We start from the raw sequence: 22,779 nt of genomic DNA on the forward strand, positions 1-22,779 counted from the left end.
ACTGCTCACTTCTAATTCTGCCATAGCCTCCTTAGTTAGAAGTTTGAAATAGGTACTTAAAGCTGCTAAAGCTAGTCAATCTTCTTACTAACTTTCTTCTCAGAGCCAAATCCTATGCCATTCTGACTACCAATGCGAAACAAATAGTACGTTCTAGAATCCACACCCCCAATTTTCCCATCTGTTCCCTGTAAAATTTGGGTCCGCTCCAAGCAAGTCAAAAGGCCTACTTCCTCCTGTATTGTTTGATACACACACAACCTCTGGTTTTCCTGGATACAGACATTCTTCCTACATCCTGGTGGGACATCCCACATGTCTGGTGACTTATAGAGCCTAACATTAGAACGATTCAGCTGTGAGATAATTCCTCTATTAGGGAAGAAAGTCTATTCTCAAAGTAGGTTCTTTGAAGATAGAACTTGTGTTTCATTGAAAAGCTTTTCCCATGGAAGGGAGGAATGGCACATACATTTATGATAAAATCACCAGTCTTACTATTTTAAAAAGCAGATGGCATCTGCTTATGGACAAGATCTCACCTTTGATCTGAAGAAGAGATGGATGCTTAGAGTTGCTAAACTACAACTAGAATGCTAATTTTAGCAACACTATTAGAAAAGGCCATGAGGTGGAGATATTTCTCCTTAATAACCCAGATTTTTCTCCCCTTGCTTTTTGTTTAGGAACGTGTGAGGACTGAGGCACTTTTGCTTTTATTGCATGCAATGCTTCTTCCTCTTTGTGTCCCTATCTTCCTCTAATGATGGGCAGATTTCCTTCTGAAGTAATTTTTGATATAATATTATTGTGTCAGAGACCAACTTTGATAGTGATAAAAAGAAAGCAGCAGTCACTCCTGCCTTATATGTGAACAAATTATTTATGTTGAAGGATTTTGCTCAGTTATTGATATTATAAATAGCAGGCCATGAACTTGAATGTAAAGCTAGAACCTGGTTCAACATGATTATCTATTACTTTATCTCTCTCTCTTCCTATCTCCATCACCCACATGGTAAATAAAGAATGTCCATCATACATTTCTTGAAAATTTAAATCTGAACTTTATCTTTCATGTTGAAATTGGAAGATGTTTTCCTGTCATGAATTTTAAAGTAATTTATATTGTTGATATGATTCCTTTTCTGTTGACAGGTGACTATTGTTTTCAGTACTAGGATTTGACTGAGCCAGAAAAGCACTCTACCACTTGAAACATACCCATATGTAACCATAGTTCTTTATGCTGTCATTATTTTTTTTAAATAAAGTCTAACTTTTCACCCCAGTTCGTCTGACTGTGGTCTCCTATTTGTGCTTCCTGTGTAACTAAAATAATAGGCTCATAACTTCTGCACCCAGCGGGTTAAGATGGATTCTTTTATATTAAAATTGCCCAGGTTTCCCTGAAACTGCTATCCTCAGCCATCCCAGAAGCCAGGTTGAGCTACATTTCTTGGCAATATGTGACTCCTGTTATAAAAAAAAATGTTGCTCTATCCTAAAGTTTCAGTTTTTTAGTATTCAGATTGTAATTGTGATATTTAAATTTTTCCCACTGTGATTATGTAATTGCTTGCTGTCAAGGAGGGTGAAATTTTCATTGAAATTCGTATATTTAAATTTTTACTCCACTGCTTACAACTGGAGTGTGTGGGAAATTTATAATGTTAGCATTTTTTTCAGATGTTGAATATTAAAATCTACTTTGGTATTTCAAGGAATTCTTCAATTACATGCACAATTGGTGATCCATCTGCATACTACATAGATGTTTATGCTTATATATGCTTGAATAATTATTGAAAATTAAATAACATCACAGACAGTCAAATTAATTTATTTGAGCAGAAAGCCTCTGTAAGATATTTGCCCTACAAAACATAAAGACAGGCATTTCCTATGTTTTACTGAATTTGTCACTTCTGCTCAACAGTTTAAAACAACAATGAAAAAAAACAAACCTTGAAATTTGAACAAGAAATACCTAAGAAATACTGTTGAATGGGAACACACCATAGCTGGGTAAGTAATTTAAGATTTTACTTTAGACATGTATCACTGTCAAGTCTGTAATGTGTCGCCTATAGCATAGCAGTCTCAGTAAGAAAACAGTTTCCTTGAGTATGAAAAGGTAAACAGAATTGTAAAAGAAGAAAAGATTCCTGGGGTTTCTTTTGTTTCAGCAACAACAGCTATCATTGTAAAATGATGGAGCACATTGTCTATGAAGACTTTGTTTATTTGTATATTAGTAGAACAGTCAAAAAACATTGTGCTGGGAGAGGAACTGTGGCTCAAGTGGTAGAGCTCCAGTCTTGAGTGAAAAAGAAAAGCTAGACCACATAGCATTCAATTTTATTTTGCTTTGTTTTGTTTAGCTTAGATTACAGGTATGAGCCACCCTCATCCGGCCTTATACTCTATTTCTTCATTGCACCAGATTTATGATATTGTTTGTCTTGTTGATATATGTGTGTGTGTGTGTGTGTGTGTGTGTGTGTGTGTGTGTGTGTGTGTGTGTGTGTGTGTATGTATGTTGTGGCACTACAAAAGCTTTTAAACGTCTTTTCTCAAAGATGAGTGTGGAAAATGTATAACACCTGATTAATTAAATTAGGTTCATGACCTTTAGTAGGAAAAGTCATCTTAGCATGTTTTACTTTTCTTGTCTGAATGTTGGAGAGACTGGGCTGCTTGAGTTCTTAATACTTGTGATGCCAATCTTGTAGGGAAAGAGAGATCAGATGTGACTTACTCTCAACACAGTGCTTTACAATGTGCTGACATACACAATCCATTGTGTGTCAGAATGCCAGGAAGATCGAGGAGCAACTTCCCAGTCAAATCTATCCGGGGAATGAACCAAAACAAACATAGTTCATTTTGCTAAGTACCTGTAAAGATCTAAATACACCGGGACAGTTTCAGCCTGAATGCTGTAAAGAAGTGTACAGTTGTATGCATGCTTTCTCTGGAGAGAAAGGTGCCAGCTAGGTGAAAGGAACAAGGTAATTCCAAAACTCGCAGCTTTCTCTTGGCAGGGGATTTGGGTAATAGCTTGCCAATTGCTGGTAACTGCTGCCAATGAGCAGGACTGCTGTGTTCCAGTTGCTGGCAATGGCCCCCTATTGTTTATGAATTTCTGTCTTAGCAGGGGACTCTGCAGGAGGGTACTAGGTCAGCGGGAGGAGGAACTGGCCAATATTCCCAGTGATTCTCACCACATCATGCAGGGAAGTCACAAGGGAACAATTTTACAAAGACAACCATTAAGGAACATTTTCATGGACAAAAATGATCCTCATGTTTTAGCCAGTAAATATATTTGAAATGATGGGTGAATGGACCCTCTGGGAAAAAAAATATTAACCCATAAAATAGCACTAATGATGATACAGTTCTAATTACTGAACACATTCATGAAACCACAGCAAGCAGCTTGCTGGTTCTTCTTTCTTGGCTAGTGGTCTACTCATTTAAACATGGTGATTAAAAAAAGAAGAAGAAGAACTCCACTGATACAACTGGAAAGAAAAGGACCTCTGGGAAATTTTTGTGGAAAGACTTCACATACAAGCACTTGATATCACTTTTGTGTTTTACAGCTTTAGCATCATTATCTAAATACCTAACGAGGTGATTTAAGGCAAAAGGTGGTGTTTACTTCATACAGATTTCTCCCTTTGTGGTCAGAAGGCAAGCTAGCATGACAGAAACTCTGGACTATATTAGAGCTGTGATTAAATCCCAAGTCTTTGGATCATGGCTAGGATTCTGTGAGCTTTTGAAGATTTTGTCTAAAAAATGCAGCTCACTTGAACATGCTTTGCTTGATAGAATGAAATGAAGTCACAGTAATATTGATTATACTCTGGGTCCATTTGATTTATTGTATATATTCTCATATTATTGGATATTATAAACAATCCTCTTTAAATTTGAGAAAAATGAAATAACTGAAAAAAATGAAATAACAGTGGTAGGTAAAATGGCTCTTATGAGTAAATAAGTAAATAAAATATTCAAAATCATCTGTCTCATTCTATATAGCATAATAATCAAGAACATGGGATGGAGGGTTGTAGAATCAAACAATCTGACCATAAGTCCTGATCCTGAGTAGTTGGGTAACTCAGTGAACTTTAGTTCTTCACATAATATCATATATTTAAGTATGTTCCTGTAGGTGTAACATGAGGGATGCTACATATGTTTGTAAACTATGTGCCAAAGCATGATTTATCATTATTGCTATCACTATTATTCTATAAATTCACTAAATGTGAAATCCATAGTACTCTCCTCCAGTTCTTATCACTATCAGAGATTCCCCACATGCTCCATCCTTCTTTCTCTTGGGAAGTTGACTCCATTGAGGAGAGAGTTACTTCAATGAGAGACTCACTGGTGAATGAAAATTGAAGTCTTGTAACATTATGAAATGAAGAGGCTCCTTCATGATTAAAGCAACAGAAAACATTTTGAATAAATTCTTTGCTTGGAAATATTCCAATAAACAATTTGATCCCCAATTAGTTCCCAACATATAGTTCATTACCTGTCCTAAGTAAAAATGCACTGTTAGCTGGAAACAACAGCTAAGGGCAAAAACTGTGGGTCTTTGGGAAAATAGATAGCCAACAACATCTATTACTTTTTCCAGATGAAGGGAAAACTGAGACTTTTTTAGGCATTTGGAGCTATTCTTCACATAAAGAAGTAGTCTGTAATGATGCTTTCAGTATGACACAGCCTTCTAATCAAACACTATTATGATCTTGGAAGGCTAATTACTAGTCAGACTTTCTTGTTTAAACAACTAGAAAGAGAGAAGAGAATGTAAGCTTGTATTAAAAGTATATCAAAAGGAAGGATAAAAGCTTGATGCCAACACTCAATGGTTATTACACATGGCCAATAAAAATGCTAATGCTAACTTCTTTTCTTTCAAAACTAAGTTCTAAATTCCACACCAAATAGTTGTCTAATTGAAAAAAAGGTTTTGATTTAAATCATAGTTAATGGGTTTTTCTCTTCTTAGGGAAAAAAATTGCATCTCTCTGGTCTTTCTGAAAAACAAAAACAAATACATTATTTTTTTAAAAAACATTTCCATGATTTGATTCATGAAAGTTATGTTGCAGGTTTCCAAGGAAACATAGCCAAGAATCTAGGAACTAAGACTTTTGCAAAACTAATTACATACAGCTTTGAAAATGGACAAAGATCTTAAAATTGAAAAATTATTAGTGCCCGAATCAGAAAAGGGACATGAGTATTTTTATATTTAAGTAACGTCTCCTTGTAAACTTCCTTTCTTTGTTGCCAGATTATTCAAAGATAGGGAGCGGAAAACCAAGTATGTCCTTGTCTTTAACCTGAAGAGCTGAAATTGCCAGTTGTGGCACGATAGTTATATCGAATCCATCTTGTCTAGTAAAGGATGACCTGAGGTTCAAAAGTGTCAACATCATAATGGCTGAGAAAAATCCATGTCTGAGGTAGGATAAAATAAAATCTATTCTTTCCTGATGAGCAAAGCAAGGCTCATGGAAGCTCAGTAACCCAGGACCAACCTGGTAAGAAAATGGACTGAGGAATTAGTTCTGCTATTCCTGATCAAAAAGCCCATGCTTCTACAGAAATGTATGTTTCATAAATCAAGATCCTCCTTTGTAAATTGCCCTTGGACTATAGGGTAACTTTTAAGAGCCTGTATGAATAAATACTCCACAAGGCAAGCACTCTAGCCAATATAGCCCTTAAACTCCAGTCACAGAGGTTTTGGCTGTACAAGGCAATAATACCCCTTTTCCAGCAATATATGCAGCCACAGGGCCAACAAAGTAAGAAGCCAAGTGGATGAACCCAACTGGAGCCTATATAAATCTCATGTTTAACATCTGAACTCTTAAATTCTAGACCAAGCTCTCATACAGGAAAATGATCACTTAGAACATTTCTCAAACTTAATCACTGGGTCCATTCTCCACAGGGAGAGTGAATGGTTGGTTGTTCCAGTACAGCTCTGCATAGAAAAGAGTAGAGCTTACTTAGGTGGTCTAACTATCCACAGACACTCAGTAAGGTCAAGCCAGACGTGGGAAGATTTAGGTAAGAACAAATGATTGGAAAGGCGTGACCACCCAACTCCGGACCTCAGAGCACTTTACAAAGAACTCTTGTTTCACATGGAGTCTTCCAGATTTTAGTATTTATTACAGAAAGATGGAATATATTATATTAACATCTCTGTTAGCTCGATTTTTATTACTTTTACTACTTCATACTTGCAGAATATGATCCATCTCTCTCTGTTCTGTTTTTGATCCTGGACTATGACTCTTACAGCCACAGGTTTGTTTTCCTGGACTGACATAAAAGAGAAGGCCTCTGTTAGGTCCGAACTAATCTGTGTGTCTGTCAGGGGAGTTCTGCATGGAAATTGTACTCTGAAGCAACTCTCAAAGAAAAAAACTCAGTCGCTCTTCTGCCTCATGCTGGACTAAGTCATCTCTTGTGATTAAATCAGTCTCTTTGATCCACAGTGACATTGTATTTGGCCACCATGACTGCTTTGCCATTAACCTTCTAGCTGGAGTTACATACCCAATGCCTGCTTGCCACAGGAAAGAGCTCTATGGAAAACAAACCTGTGGCTGTAAGAGTCATAGTCCAGGATCAAAAACAGAACAGAGAGAGATGGATCACCCAATTTTCACTCTCTGAATATCCTTACTCTCTCTGTCCTGGATAACTGAGCATAAAACTCCTGATTTCTAGACAGGAATCACCATCTTGGAGAGTCTTCTGGAGTCTGTTTTGTGAACAAACGAGTTCCACTTGTTGATTGACACTAACATCACAAGTCTCACTCCTTTACTTAAGAACACACAGTGATCACTTACATCGGAAGACACATTATTTTAACTATCCACTTTTCTTTGATTCAGAGCAAGCCAGATGGACAGCTCCAGCTAAGAGACTCTTGACGATGCTGCCAGAATGGAAATTACCTGCTTCTACAACCCTAACCCACCTCAGTCAAATGAACAATAGAACCATACAGGGAGGACATCACTTGTTTCCTCCTGATAGAACTGTCATCTTTAAAAAGAGGGCCAGGTCCTATGTATCATGTGTAATCATTTCTAAAAATAGTGAAAACCAGGTGACTCTAATTTCAATTAGAAATAGAAAATGCCAGCATGTAGAGGAGGCAGGTGAAATGACTCATGGTCTTCTTTCTTCCCACTGGGTGCTAAGCTTCTGGGGACCATTTTACATGTTCACAAACAGAGTCTGCACCTGGGCGGATAGGGATAGGCTGTTGGCCAGATGAAAGTAGTAGAGAATGTAAAAATGCCAGAAAACAAATCCCAGGGAGAAATGAAACACTGTTTTCCTTAGTGGTGATTACCATACAAATAGGCTCCTTATGAATTTAAATTACAATGACAAAAAAAGTCCTTTTCCTGGCTTTAGCACACAGAGAGGGATGGGAAGGCAGGTTTTCTCATACCTCAGGGCAGGGCATTGTCACGGCTCCTGTAATCCCCAGGCAAACACCACAGACAGCACTTGCTCCCCAGAAACTTGAGGTATCATGTTGTAAAACATTACAGCAGAAGTCATGTTTTGAATTCAAAGCAAAAAATTGGTTATCTTCTACCACAGGGGAAAGTTATGATAAATAACATATGGAAAAAATAGTTTAAAAGCACATAGAGGAAAGTGATCATTCTTCTAAGTAGATTTAGCACAGTTTCTAAGACTGAAAGCTTCATTTGCGCAATACCCAGTCTTTTCCTATTATCAGTTAGGATCAGGGTAGACAAGCAGTGTGCTATGCAACAGCATTCCCAAAGGTGCTGGGTTTGGATGGATAACAGAAAATGTAATTATATAGGGTGCTGAAGAGGAGAAAGAATTCTCATTAAACAGACAGTTGGCAAACTCTCCAACAAGCTAGGGCAGAGGAAGCCACAGTGCCTAGGGGCCTCTTAGCTTCCATACTCGCCCCACACCTTGCCTCTTCTACCCTTCTCCAACTCACACCTATTCAGGCCTCAATAGCAGGTCCAAGATATTGGGCAAGAGTGTGGCTGTGTGCTCAGTTGATGTACAAAGAAGATACAGGAAATAGAGGAAGGGGCATGGAGCGGAAAGGCAGAAATCAATCAGACCACTTGTCCTTAGAGGTTGAAAGACAACCAGAGGCACTGACTGAGAGACCCAGCGAAGGGGATATTATATGCACTGCCTTCCCTTGTTGTGAAGAGTCAGGGAGAAAAGCCTAGCACCGTGGCTGGCATGCATATGCCTCATGTGTTAGAAGAGCATCAGTCCTTTCTCTGCCACAGCATTTAAATAACTATCTTTACTTGACTAAGGGCCTCCTTTGGATCCAGACACTGACTTCTCCTTTGTGGTTTGGAAGGAGCCTGGTGGGAACTGCTAGGAACTTTGCCAATACCTGGAGCAATTTTAGTTGGTGACAGGCTCTGAGTGCCTACAAGGAGGCTTTAGGTTGAGGAAAGCAGGTGACAATTCAGTTTGTCCTGGGTGCATTTCACTGGAAGCTACAGGAGCTGGAAGTTCTATTCTTACCTTTGATGAGACAAGTTCTTTTTAGTAGTTGAGTACTTTTTTCTAGCAAGGTAGTGACTGCCCTAAACAGAAGTGGATGGGGCTTTTCCTCTGTGGAAGGCCTGACCACAGGGTTTACACAGCCAGGAGCCACAGGAGTGCACAACAGTGTGGCTGAGAGACTTTCACGCTTTGAAAAAGAATGTGGAATAGAGGAAACATTAAAGACACTAAAGGAATGGAGCCACTTTCAGTGTAAGACAATCTAAATAGATCAATAAAGTAATAAACAAGTATTAAACATAAAAATAAAATAGAGTAACAAGACTGTAATCAAGGTCTGTAGGAAGTATGCCCAGACAGACACAGCTTCCTGGTCTTAAAAGCAAAAGTGTGATGGACATGGTACTGCGTAGGCCTAGCACAGCATCTGAAACAATTCATAATGAATATATAAATTAAGGCACGGCCATCTCATTAATCTATTAATAGCAAAGAATACTGATTTAGTTGGTTTTATTTTTTACAGTGAGGTTATGACAGACAAAACCCATAAGGCTTACAAATCACTGTTTTCAATTGTTTGTTCATACTAAGGTTACAGATATCTGTCTCTACTTTTACCATCACACCACTTTATTTTTAATCATAGACACTATGGTTGACCTTCTACAAAATGAATGACCTTCATAGAGTAGGAAAGGGACCTACATTTGTTCATACCTCTTGATTGTCAGATGTAAAATGTTAATTCTAGAGAAATTTCCATACATTCTCTAGGCAGATTATCTTTTATTCAGTTTATTCTAAGCCTATGGTAAGTAGGTCAGTGTTCTCATATAACAAAATATTTTATAAATAATAACCATGAAGGCAATTATTATGATTTGTATTAGCGAAGACCACATCCCATATCTCAAACTTATGAAAATAAAAGCCATTTACCAAGTAATGACTTGTCTTATTTCCATGTATCAAATCACATTAAGATCAAACATAAGAAAATGACAGTGTCACAGAGGTAGAAGGGGACTGTGACATTGTTTTAACCATCCAAAGTCTTTAATCATTTCAGTTAATGTTAAAATCTGCACAAAATTGATGCAGCAATTCCCAGAGGATTTGAGTAACCCAGGATAAACTGATTTAAAAAGAGACAGATGACTTCTTAATTTTCCTTTATGAACATTTAGGACATATCCAGTACTCGGTGCCTTCTGATGAGCTGCATACTATGTCAATATAAAATTTCTTTCAGTCCCTCAGAGGGAAGTGAATCCAGAGATGACATTTTGAAAATGGTTCAAATGTCAAATGGAAATTTAAACAAAAGCAATTAGTCAGGAGAATTTCAGCCATGATTAGATTTCAGAAAGACAAAAATGCCTCTTTTTTTTCCCTTTTGCTACAAAGAGGAATTCAGATGCACCTGTGCCAAGATAATGTTATTTGTTACCAGCACAGTTCATGCCTTCCTTCCTTCAGTACTGTCTGGAAGATCCACTGGCTATGAAATGCTGTCCAGGACATATAACCATTTTATTATGCATTGCAGGGCCTAGCACCTAGAAAGTGCCCAACAAGCAACACTGAAAGAAAGTAAGAATGTATGAATGGCTAGGTGAATAGACTCCAGCATGCATGTACCGATGAATAAATACATACCAAATTAACAAAACCTCACTCCCTGTTCCCTGAATATTATCTTTGTAAGCCCCAAACCAGCATATTTCCTCTAGTAGGAATAGCCTCAAGTATAACAAAAAATCCTATACTATCTTTTGTTTCCTTTTGCTGAAATTTGGATGGTGGAAACAAAATTAAAGCACCAGAAGAAAGATAGATATCAGTCCAGAGATTTAAGAGACAAGAGAGAAACATATCTTTCTTCAAGCTGATGAGCATCCATGCCAACAATAAAAATGCAGTGATGACAGTAATTGTACAGAGCTTGATAATCAGGACCTGTGTCAGGGAAGGCGATGCTACTTTAGGATGAGGGTGCACTGTGGTTCTCTAAAGGACTACAAGCAATTTAAAAATTCAGAAATGATTGGATTATAGTAGGTTCTGTCATAGTTAACAGTGAAACCTGGGTAGTCAATAAGATTTAGGTGGCAGGGGGAGTTTCATAACAAATCTCACATTCCACCATTCCCCCCCACCCTGTGGGGGCACACACACGACGGCTTTTGAAGTAGATGGTTTATGACATTTTTCTTTTAATGGAAATGGGTTAGAAACGATGTTCTTTCTTTCTACAGAGACAGTGTCTTAACCAGTTAAATCAGTCCAGAGGGAGTAAAAAAAAAAAATCCCTGATCCCAGAATGAAGTGTTGCAAGAAATGACCGCCGACTATGGCACTCAAACAGTGTCAGTCAAAGACTGTGGAAGTCATCTTCAAGGTCACCCTCTCAGAGCCCAGTGATTCCCAGCCTGCTTACTATTCTAATACTTCACTTATGTGATTCCTCAGCAGAGGAGAGGCAGAAAATCAGAAGGCAGAGCACTAGATGTAAGAGACTTGCTGAGAACAGAAATGGGTACTAGCAGGCAATAGTTCAGGCTGGAAGTGTAGATACTACTGCACTGGATATCGCCAGGCATTCGTCAATAATCTAGATGAATGCCTCCTCATAGATCCATAATTTGCAGGGCCAATTGCAAAATGAAAATGCAAAGCCCCATGCTCAAAAATTGAGACACTCCCAGATAGCAACAGGGAATCAAACCAAGCATATAGCAGCTCTAAGTGAGGAGACTCTATGCAGGGGGTTGAATGTGACTACATACACAGCAGACCTATAACCAGCCCTACTTGAATCGTTATGGTCAGCAGATATTGAACAACTGAAAGGTATCTTTGATACAATTTTGAAAGTGGCTTAGAATGACAATTGTTTTGTTCATTTTGGCATTCAAAGGGGCTAAACTTCCATTAAATATAATTTCTTTCTCTTGATAGCTACTAGGTATGACTAACATTCAAAAATTAAATTTCAACAAGCTGACTTCATCCTGAAACCCAGAATTTTCCTTTTTTGTAAGGAGTTTTGTACAAGGGCACAAAGCCTGTTTGCTCTTTCAGTCCTGAGAAGTTTCTTATTTCTTTGTGCTCTTCCATCGCCTATGCATGAAATACAAAATCCATAAAGCTTATTAAATCAGAGGAGGATGAAAGCACCCAATAATTTAAGTCATTTTTTAGAGATTACAATCCAGCAGAGCCTCAAAAGAGATCTACTGAAAACATCGCTAATATTTCTAAATACCCACAGGCAAATATAAATCTACCAACTACATTTAAATAAGAATAAAAATGAGAATTTTGAGAGCAGTGATCAGAGCCTGCTTTACACTGAACATTATTTCATTGGGTGCTAGAAATTCTTAAGTACTGAAAGTGTAGAAATATATCTAAGTCTAGTTTCCTAATAAGCTATTTTAATAAATAGCCCTATTTCCAGTGCATGAACATCATTTCTTCAGAGAAAAGCATTCCTCACTATGACAGAAAACAATTTAAATAAGTAAAAAATGAACTATTTAGGAGGTACACAGTTAAGATGAAGTATGCCTTTATGAAATAGGAAATTTTACAGAGAAGGAAAGTTTTTACTTAAGTGATGGGAGGTCAAATTAGATTTGTCTTGCTTAACTGAAATATTTGCCAGGGTGATAGATTTAAAAATATGGCACCCTAGCAAAGGCTCAGACATTTCTGCCTGTCTCAGTCACTCATGTTCTCAAAGGTTTACTTTCCTAAAATAGTCAATACTATAATAATTGATTATGATCAGAAAAATTAATCCCCTAATATTATTTCCTTAAAGTTCCTCCTCTCTTTCTTTTCTTTCTTTTTTAACCTGTAGTTGAGCTTGAACTCAGGATTTTGAGCTCTTACTGGATAATTTGAGATGAGTCTCATTAACTTTCCTGCCTGGGCTGGTAATGAACTTGTATCTTCAGACCTCAGCTTGCTGAACACTGAGAATTACAGGCATGGGCCAAGAGGACTTGGACAGAGGTTTCCTTTAATCTGAGTGGTAGTAGTTTTAAGTGTCAACAGGTGGGGAGATCAGGCTGAATGCTAGTCTGCAAGACTCTTGAACACTCTGTGCCTAGCATAGTACCTGCTACATCACAAACACAGAAAAATGATCACATTTGGAATTTGGAACACATACAGATTTTTTTGTACTAGGATACTGTAATAAATGTAATCATTTATATTTTGTAAACTAAGGTTCAAATGGAGCACATTAGTTCATGAATACCTACTGATACCCCCAAGTTCAGAAACATTCCCCCTGTTGCTGTATGCTTAGTGACAGGACCAGACGGAACACCAGTCAATGGAAACTCTCCTTAGAATCTCACAGAAAGAAATTCTGAGATGATAGGAAATTTTTATGGCTCTATGTTCAACATAATAATGATAAGAAGACATGTCTACAATGAAATAATTCATTTCTTTATAGAATTTCTGGCAAATTTTCCAATGAAACACTGAGATTAAAATTTAAAGTAGCAAATATTCAGCTAAGACAGGCAGTGACAATCCATTAATGATGTCTGAAGGCAGAAATGCAGTAGCAACACAGGTCAGGGATTGATGTTCTTGAATCTTGTTCCAATTGTGATTTGCAGGGGATGGTAGTGAGGCCTACAGAAACGAACTGAAGTTTTCTACTGTTAAGAGTAATTAGTGACAGGGCCTCCACTGAAATCTGGAAATCTCAACTATTTCTACTAGTGATTTTTTTTCCTTTCTGTCTTGTTCTGTAAAGCACCATCTTGTTTAATTATTGTCATGTAGAAATACCTAAGATAATGAGAAAATGAGACAATCTCAGAGATTTAGGGTTTCATTCAAGCACAGTTGGAGATCATGCTATTTTGTTTTAGGTCATGAAAACTCAGTAATAGAAATGAAAGTTGATGGTAATATCCCTTTTCCAAATGGCTAAAAGGGTAATACCTTCCATGACCTTGCTAAATGCTAATGTGAAATTTTCTGCTCTTTAATATCGGTGTGGCAACTGACATAAAGGAAAAACAAATTTTATTTTTACTTTTTTCATATATTTGTATTGTAATTAATAGAAGGTTTATATTATATTCACCAGATAGAAGGTGTATTACTTCACATACATTGATACCCTTTCTCATGTCTTGGTCCCCATTTCCCTCCCTCCACCCCCACCCCTTATCTTGTTTTCCCCCCTTCCTTATCCAATTTCAAATAACCAAATACAAATATATCCAATATATCAGATAACAAAGTGAGATACTGTAACAATATGAGATAACCTTTAATCTGAATTTTATAGGTTGTACTGGGATTGAATTCTAGCTTGCAATTTTTAAGCAGGTGCTCTAGACTTGAGACACATCTCAAACCCTTTCTGCCTTTTGTTTTTCAGGTAAGGTTTTTTTATTTCCCCCCCCTAGGATGGCTTGTGGATCCTACTCCTGTCTTTTGCCTCGCTGGAATTACAGCTATGAACTACCCACCACATCTTTCTTATTTGCTGAGTGCTATCTTGCTATGCCTAGACTGGTCTTAAACTACTACCTTTCTAATTTCTCTCTTTTTTTAAAAAAAAACTTATTTCCTTTATAATGTATTTGTATTTTATTAGTATATATTAAGTCATACAAAGAGATTTCTTGTATAAAAAATAAAAGTACATATAATATACTTTGATAGAACCCCCCCACTCAATGCTGCTTTTCTTGTCCCTTCTCTCTCCTTTTATTCAGTCATTAGTACATTTCATTCTGCTATTTTTATACATACGCACAATGTATAAAAATGCCTGTCTCCTGAATTGGTTTCCACAGTAACACTGTTAACTCTCTTTGACTTAAAGAGAATCCTTTTCCAAACTTTGATGGCAAAATTATGTACGAGCACTGCAGGGAATATTAAAGGATGACAGCAAGGGTCTCAGCTGAGTTATAGCAATGCCTGCATTAGGTATGTGGAAGGCTAATCTAAGATTGTCTGCTGTATGTCAGTCAGGCTTCACACACACAGACCCACCACTGTGCTTAGATTCATAACTCTTTACTTCCACCAAATCTGGGGATTCCTGGCTGGCTCCGTGTCCACCTTAATCTAATAGGCTGAGACAAAGCCTGGGATGAGGTCTAGGAAAAGGGATACTGCTCTGGGGTGCACAGATGTTGATTAGTTATTTAAGGAAGCTGCCTCCTTTGAGTTTTTAGCCTAGCTTTTCTTTTTACTATGCTCTGAAGGCTGTGTTCACATCTCCTGTTCACTTCTCCAAGTTCCCAAGTCAGATTAGCTGTATTTCTGCACTGTTTTTCTCATCAGTTTCTTCCTACCTTTCCATTAATGCCACTGTCACTTAAGACGAAGAGATATAGAAGGTATAGATGGTCTCAGGGTCTCAATGACAAGTAAATAACCTCTCACACCAGCTCCATCAATGTTAGGTTGCATTAGGTGGACAGACATTGAAAGGCTATGACAATTAATTAATGATGTCTGCCTGGAAGCAGGAAATGAAGTAGCAATACAGGGCAGGGACTGATGTTCCTGAATCTTGGTCCGATTGTGATTTACAGGTGAGGGTCCTGAGGCTTACAGAAATGAACTGAAGTTTTCTACTGTTAAGAGTAATTAGTAGCCAGGTACCAGTGGCTCATACCTTTAATCCTAGATACTCAGGAAGCTGAGATTTGAGGATTGAGTTTGAAAGCCAGCCTGGGTGGGAAACTTGGTGAAACTCTTTTCTCCAATTAACCACAAGAAAACTGGAAGTGGCACAGTAGCTCAAAGTGGTAGATTGCTAGCTTCGAGCTGAACAGCTCAGGGACAGAGTCCAGGCCCAGAGTTCAAGTCCCATGACTACACCCCCAAAATGGGTGGGAGTAATTAGTGATAGAGTCTTCATTGAAATCTGGATGGAAATATCAATTCTTTATTTTTTCAGGGGGAGGGATCATGGGGCTAGAACTCTGGCCTGGTCAATGTCCCTGAGCTCTTCAGCTCAAGGCTATTGCCCTACCCCTGCGCCTGGGTGTTGTTCCTGAGCTCCTCAGCTCAAGGCTACTGCCCGCCCTACCCTTGACTCACAGATCCACTTATCCTTTCCCAGTGCTTAATTAGAGATAAGAGTCTCATGTCCTTCGGTGCCCAGGGCTGGCTTTGAACTGCAGTCCTCAGATCTCAGCCTTCTGAGTAGCTAGGATTACCGGCGTGAGCCACCATGCCCGGCAACATCAATTATTTCTAATATTAATTTTCTGTTTTCTTTTTTTGTTTGTTTTTTAAGGTATCATGTTTTATTATTGCAAAGTAGAAAATATCTAAGATGAAAAATAGGTTTTAGGATTCTGAGCCACCGCTCTGTCTTAGTCCCACAATAGTTACCTTGTCAGTCAAAACTTATTTAAACAACATATGGAAATCGACATGTAGCTGAGCGTGGTGGTTCATGCCTGTAATCCTAGCTACTCTGGAGTCTGAGATCTGAGGATCAAGGTCCAAAGTCAGCCGGGGCACAAAGGACTCTTATCTCCAACTAACCCCTAGAAAAATGGGAAGTGGGGCTTAGCTCAAAGATAGGGTGGTAGCCTTGAGCTGAAGAGCTCAGGGATAGCACCCAGGCCAAGTTCAAGCCCCATGACCCACCAAAAAAAAAAAATGAACTCAACATGTTTAACTTAATGAACCTGTAGGTTAAGTGTTGTAAACACCAAACACCAAAGGCTTTAATTGTTTAATGTGAATACCAAATTAGTTACAACAAACCCTTGTGTATATAGTTCTTTTTTTATATTAGCAAGTAACAGAGTATTTTACTTGTTAGTCTCTAAAGTATTTTTATTAACTTATTTAATCTTAGTAGTGATCTAGCTCTTTAGTTACTATAATTATTCACACTCTTTTTTTTTTTGTCAGTCCTGGGTCTTGAAATCAATGCCTAAGCACTGTCCTTGAGCTTTCTCAAAGTTAGAGCTCAATAACTTGAGCCAAAACACCACATCCTGCTTTTTCTATGTATGTGGTACCAAAGAATTGAACCCAGGGCTTCCTGCATGCTAGGCAAGCATTCTACCACTACGCCACACTCCCGGCCCCAATTATTCACATTTTTACCAAGGAAAATAAAGCTCACAGGATTAACCTGATAAATATCATATAGCTAAAGAGTGTCAGAACTGGGATTAAAATGCCAACATTTGACCCTAGCATCCAGGCTCTTGTCCATGGTTTCTCTTTGTGATAATGCTCTCTGTCCAGGATTATCATGAAGCTAAACACTAACTATGAATAGCAAAGTAGAACAAAACTTGTCAATTTTCTGTAAAGGAATGTTTATGCTATCAATAACTCACTACATGCTGCTTTATGATTTTATTGTTCAAGTTCCATATGCTTTTGAGGGCAATCTACTTCAATGTGAATACAGTTTATAGATTTTTTTTGGCCAGTCCTGAGCTTGAGCTCAGGGTCTGAGCACTGTCATTGGACTTTCTCAAGGCTAGAGCTCTACCACTTGAGCCTCAGCACCATTTTCAGCTTTTTTCTATGTATGTGGTCCCTAGGAATCGAACTTGGGTCTTTGTGCATGCTAGGCAAGCACTCTACCACTCCCTGCCCCAGTTTATGGATTTTTAAACACAGTATTTGTAACAATATCAAGGAATGAAGAATAAAGTGGTTCAAAGATGACAGAAAAGGACAAGCCTGGAATACAAAATGGAAAGAATCCTAAAGCTGATCGTTCATTCTTGAAGGTCAAGGATGAAACTATCTTTAATCCTTTGGAAACTATTCAGGTAGCACCTCTCAGTGGTGTTTAATAAAATGCCTCCAAAGAATCTGCTTTGAAAGTCTGACAAATGCAAAAGTGAACAAGGCTCTGATTAGATCTTACTTCTCAAGCAACTAAATGTGACCAGCAATAAATTCCATATGACCTCGTGAGCCTAGGTGAACAGACTCGTGTGGAACAATGATAGACACAGACAATGTTCCAAAATCTTGAAATAAGCAGATTTACTCTGGTGCCTCTTAGCTAACACTGTCCTTAGAAATGACTAAACTTAACAAGATCGCAGGGACAATCAAATATATAGACCGAAATCAGCTTTCTAAAGCTATGATGGAATGCTCAAATTCAGAATTTATGCTCTAGTGAGGAATAGAAGGAATCAAGTGGTTCTGTTCCTTAGTGCTCATCCTCTAGTGCCCAAAGCTTTGATTTATTTCTTTCTCCTTCCTTTCTTCCTTTCTTCCTTCCTTCCTTCCTTCCTTCCTTCCTTCCTTCCTTCCTTCCTTCCTTCCTTCCTTCCTCTCTCTCCTTCTCCTTTCTTCCTTTCTTTCTTTCTTTCTTTCCTTCTTTCTTTCTTTCTTTCTTTCTTTCTCTCTCTCTCTCTCTCTATTTTTTATTCTTTCTTTTTTTCTTTCTTCCTTTCTTCCTTCCTTCATCCTTCCTTCTTGCCTCTCTCTCTCTCTCTTTCTTTCTTCTTTCATTTTATCAGTGGTAGGGCTTGAACTCTAGGCCTGGGCACTGTCCTTAAGCCCTTCAGTTCAAGGTGAGTGCTCGACCACTTGAGCCACAGCACCACTTCCCAAAGATTTGATTTCTTATACCCATGCGAGTAGGTCATCAAGAAGTCAAATGCCCTGGGCTAAAGCTCCTCTTTTTTGTTGTTGTTGTTTTGTTTTGTTTTCATCTTCACTTCATCCTGAGGGAGGAAGGACAGAAAGGTGGGGAGTATTTCCCATCCAGGAGTCTCCCTAGCAATGATATCCAAGAGAAGAGAGCATTGGGCAGTGGTTTCAATTAAAATTCATGGCTTCTCTCAGAAGAGAAGACAGCAATAAGCTTGAGCCATAAATTACTGCTGTGGAAATAACGCCCAGATAAAAGAAATAAAAGATAAATTTATGGCCTTAATCAATCTCATTTTTTAATAAATAAATACAACTCTGTCATTTGCTTTATGTACATGATTCTACCACCCTCCCAAATAATTCTCAGTTATTTCCAATAGCAGATCTCCCACAGCTGAGCCTAGGGGCAGGCGGTTCATTGTGGGTGGGGGTACAAACAGTCCTCTTGAAGTGTCTCTTCTGTGGGTCAGTAGGCCGGGGACATACCCAAGATGAAGCACAACCAGGCCTGGGGATAACAACAAACTGCAGTTCCACATTGGGCAGAAGCAGAGTCACCGCTAAATACAGCTTCTCCAGCCAGGCTTTTATTCTGTCTTGCTAGTATTATCTGAACTCTATCGACTCTGTCTTCTCTTCCTTTCACCAGAGTTCCTTTCCAATTTCTTTTTCTTTTTCTTTTCTGCCTATTGTGGGGGTTGGGCATTGTCCTTAAGCTTTTGTGAAAGATGAGCACTTTACCATCTTAGACACAGTTGGAGATAAGTATCTTACAGAGTTTCCTGTCCAGACTAGTTTTGAACCACAATCCAAAGATCTCAGCCTCCTGAGTAGCTTGGATCACAGTATGAGTCCACAGGCCCCAGAGCTCCTTATTTTTTGTCTCTAATTTAATTTTATACCATTCTTTTTCCAAGGACAGCCTATTAACTCAAAGATATAAATCTGTTTCTTATAGATGGAACTAAACCTATGCCATTATTCACTAGTAGCCTTGTCCTTTAGGAAGTACTTGAATTTATTTGGAGTTCTAATTATTTCCTAAACTCACATTTCCTATTCAGCTGAAGACTTCATGCATTTATCTAATATATCCAAAGGTGGTGATCAGGACTAGTATTCTAAGCTCCCAGTGAATTTCCCAGTTAGTTTGTTGGTGTTTGTAAATGTGCAGTAAAACTATCTATGGGTGTCAAAGATGTGCAAAAGTGGTACTAAAAACATACAGCTCCACTCGAGCGCTTTGGCCCGCAGCCAATGCTCAAGAAGAAGGTCAGCTCGGCCGAAGGCACAGCGAAGGAGGAGCCCAAGAGGAGGTCGTCTGTAGGCGGACAAGAAAGTGCAAACAAAAGGAAAAAGGGGAGCAAAGGGCAGACTGGCTGAGGTGACCAGCTAGGAGACAAAAGAAGATTTGCCTGCAGAGAACAGGGAGACGAAGAATGAGGAGAATGCAGTCTCTGATGAAGCAGAAGAGAAGGAAGCCAAGTCTGACTAACCATACAACATGTGTTACTGGTGGTCCCTGTCTCCCGTCTTGTACAATCCAGAGGAATATTTTTATCAACTATTTTGTAAATGTGAGTTTTTTAGTAGCTCTAGAAACCTATTTAAAAAGGAGGGAATCCCACCTCTTCCCATTTTTTTAAGTGTAAATGATTTTTTTTTAAGAAGTGAAATCATCTGCTGGTTGTTTATTTTTTGGTACAACTAGAAAACAGTGGGCTAATTGAATTCTGGGAGGCCTCGGCCGTCTTAACATAACATTCCATAGGTAGGGAGGTTAGTTTTCTATCCTGTAATACAAAACATAGTAAATGGCAATTTTGGAGTTGCAGTTGAGCATTTCATGTCTTGAATATTTGAAATTCTAGTCCCGTGTTGTTTACTCGTAGAACTGTTTTCCTAAAGGACACCACTTCTTGATACTTTCTGTGAGAACTGTGTGTGCTCTGTCACACCTCCGCTCGTGGTAGTCCAGTTTTCCCAGTTGTTGTTGTGCTATGAACGATGGAGAAATGTGGGTGTGTCATGCACACACTGATGTTGTGACGTGGAGGTTTATAACGGGACCAACATTTGGAATATGGGTACTTCGTTTCCTCTTAAGGAGTTTGCTTCCAGGTCTGAAGCTGGAATGTCACTGGAATACTTTTCAAAACAGTTCATGGGTTTGGACGTTTGGTACGTGTGCTAAGAATTGTGTACAAGTTGAAATGTCTGTGTACTGATCCTTGACACAACCAATAAAATCTCAATTATGAAAAGGAAAAAAATACAGCTCCAGAGCCCCCCTGAGGTCTGAGGGGTTGTCCTCCCCTTCTCAACCTCCTTCATTTGGAGAAGAGAAGAAACTCACCTATTTATCTACCAATAGCTGACGTGAAGCAGGAACAGGATTTGGAGCTGATTAAGCATTTCAAAGAACTAGACTCTAAAACTCTCTAAGTAATCTCTTCATGCTGTTTGGGGAAAGCTGCTCAAAACAGTCTCTGATGAGAATTTTGTTGTCTGCCAAATCCTCTTCAAATAGTAAGAGATGAGAGAAGATAACTTCACATTGCATGTATTACCTTTGAAGTTTTGTTATTATTTGGCTCTTTTTATTTTTTCATAGTAAGTAAGAGGCTTTCAAATACAAGGAACCTGGAGTTAGAAGGTAGTGAATGGTGGGTTTTGATTGCTTTTGTTTTTAAACTTACTTCATTTTTTTAGTAATAATACATGTGCGTAAACATATATAATACAAATTCCTACTTTTAACAATAGCAACACACTTCCATAGATTGTTATTTATTTTCTAAGATGTTTTTACAAAAGACTGCGTGAAATCAGGTCCTGCGAAGTCTTTCACATTAGTTCAGTGTCCTCAAAATGAGTAACTGTCCACTTAGGAGACAATGACTAGAGATAATTCTATTGTGTCAACTCAGGGGAGAAGTGCTAAGCCAGTGGCATGTTAGGAGCCCAGGATAAAGCTACAGTTATTAAAATGCATAAAATAGCATCCCACAATGAAGTTATCTGACCCAAATTGTCAATAGTATTAGGGTTGAGAAACTCTGAAATTGGTGCTCAAATATCAGTAATTAACAACAAGCATGCCAACAAAGCAAAGTCACTGAAGGTTGAACCAGAGCTCCTGCAGGAAGGCGCTTTTCCTTCTTGTGCACAGCCCCTCCTGAGCCAGCCCTCGGCACTCAGACCCGCCCCCTTCCTCTGCAGTGGTGAGATGGTGCAGGGAAGATCCTTTGTCCTTGTTCACTGGGAACAAATTCACAGAGATTCAAAGGTCACTGCTGAATTTAAATAACCCCCTGTGATAAATCTGCATGAGCTCCATTTGTTCTACTGGACTTGTTGGATTAAATGAACACAATTTAATGTTCCAGAGGACAAGGCCTCCTTTCATGGCTGAAAGACAGAGCCTAGGTGATTTACAGTTTCATACATACTCATCCACCACATTATCTGCTTTGTGCCGGCTACTTATGAATATCAACTCATCATCCAGCAGCCGCTTCTACTCACTGTACCCCTTCGTTCAGGGCCACATGCCCCAAAAAAAGCCTGAGTAAGAGATTTCCAGTGTTTCTTCTGAAGAAAAACTACCATTATTTCTACTGTCAACTCTCACCTGGATTTTTTTATTCGTGGGTATGTGTGTGTGTGTTTGTGTGTGTGTATACAAGTCTCTGTAATTACACACAAAGGAAGGTTTTCTTCTGATTTCCTAATAAGATTATTAACAAATAGCTGTGCATAAGCACACAGTTTACCTTACTTGGGATAGAATTAGTTTTGAATACCACTTACCTTATGAGCTAATACTTGTTTGTTTAATAATGATATAATAAAACTGAAAATGTTTGCTTATTCATTAATATCTGCATTCTACTTAGTAACAAACTCTGCTTGACTTTCTATTTTTAGAAATGATACAAATGTATTTAAATATTATAGAACCCCGATTTTCATTATCTGAAAGTCGTTGAGATTTCTGTGACATTCTGTTCCTGGGTAATTAAAGATACAGGACTTTCATTTGTACTAAGAAGATAAATAGGCAAAGGCATACGGATTTATTGGGGGTGGAATCCATAAAATCCTAGCATTATAAGGAATTCTTGTTGGGTACTGGCTGCCTTCTCCAAAGGGATCTCCTAGGATGTGGTTACCTCTCTAGTCCATTTCTCTTAGCTAAGGTAAGTCCAGATGCTCAGCAGACTCCTCTGGGGAATACCTTCAGCAAAACCTAGGAACTTGTTAGAAACGCAAATTATCAGGCTTTACTACAGGAATCTGCAGTCTAATAAGCCTAGCACGTGATGACTGGGCTGTAGCATTGCTTGTATTCTGCTATCCTTCTCATTAATGTCAATATGTGCCTTGTATTTCTTACATCACATATACTAGAAGACAGTATGCTATTATTCAAGTTGATTTAAAAATGAAGTGCAGCAGATATTCTGATAAGCTGTATTCTCACAGTTTTAGTAAGAAACATGTCTACAGCTAAAGAAATCA

General features: G+C 38.4%; 1 protein-coding gene and 1 pseudogene across 2 annotated transcripts in view; one reads left to right on the plus strand and one right to left on the minus strand.

The window, feature by feature from the left end:
* Positions 1 to 22,779, minus strand: part of Fat3 (FAT atypical cadherin 3) — a 513,350-nt gene that overhangs the window by 328,541 nt on the left and 162,030 nt on the right. The gene's annotated exons all lie outside the window — the stretch shown is intronic.
* LOC150056619 (non-histone chromosomal protein HMG-14 pseudogene) lies at positions 19,513 to 19,796 on the plus strand (annotated as a pseudogene).

Source organism: Megascapheus bottae, chromosome 12 (genome assembly GCF_031878675.1).
Source record: "Megascapheus bottae isolate mThoBot1 chromosome 12, mThoBot2.hap1, whole genome shotgun sequence".
NCBI lineage: Eukaryota > Metazoa > Chordata > Mammalia > Rodentia > Geomyidae > Megascapheus > Megascapheus bottae.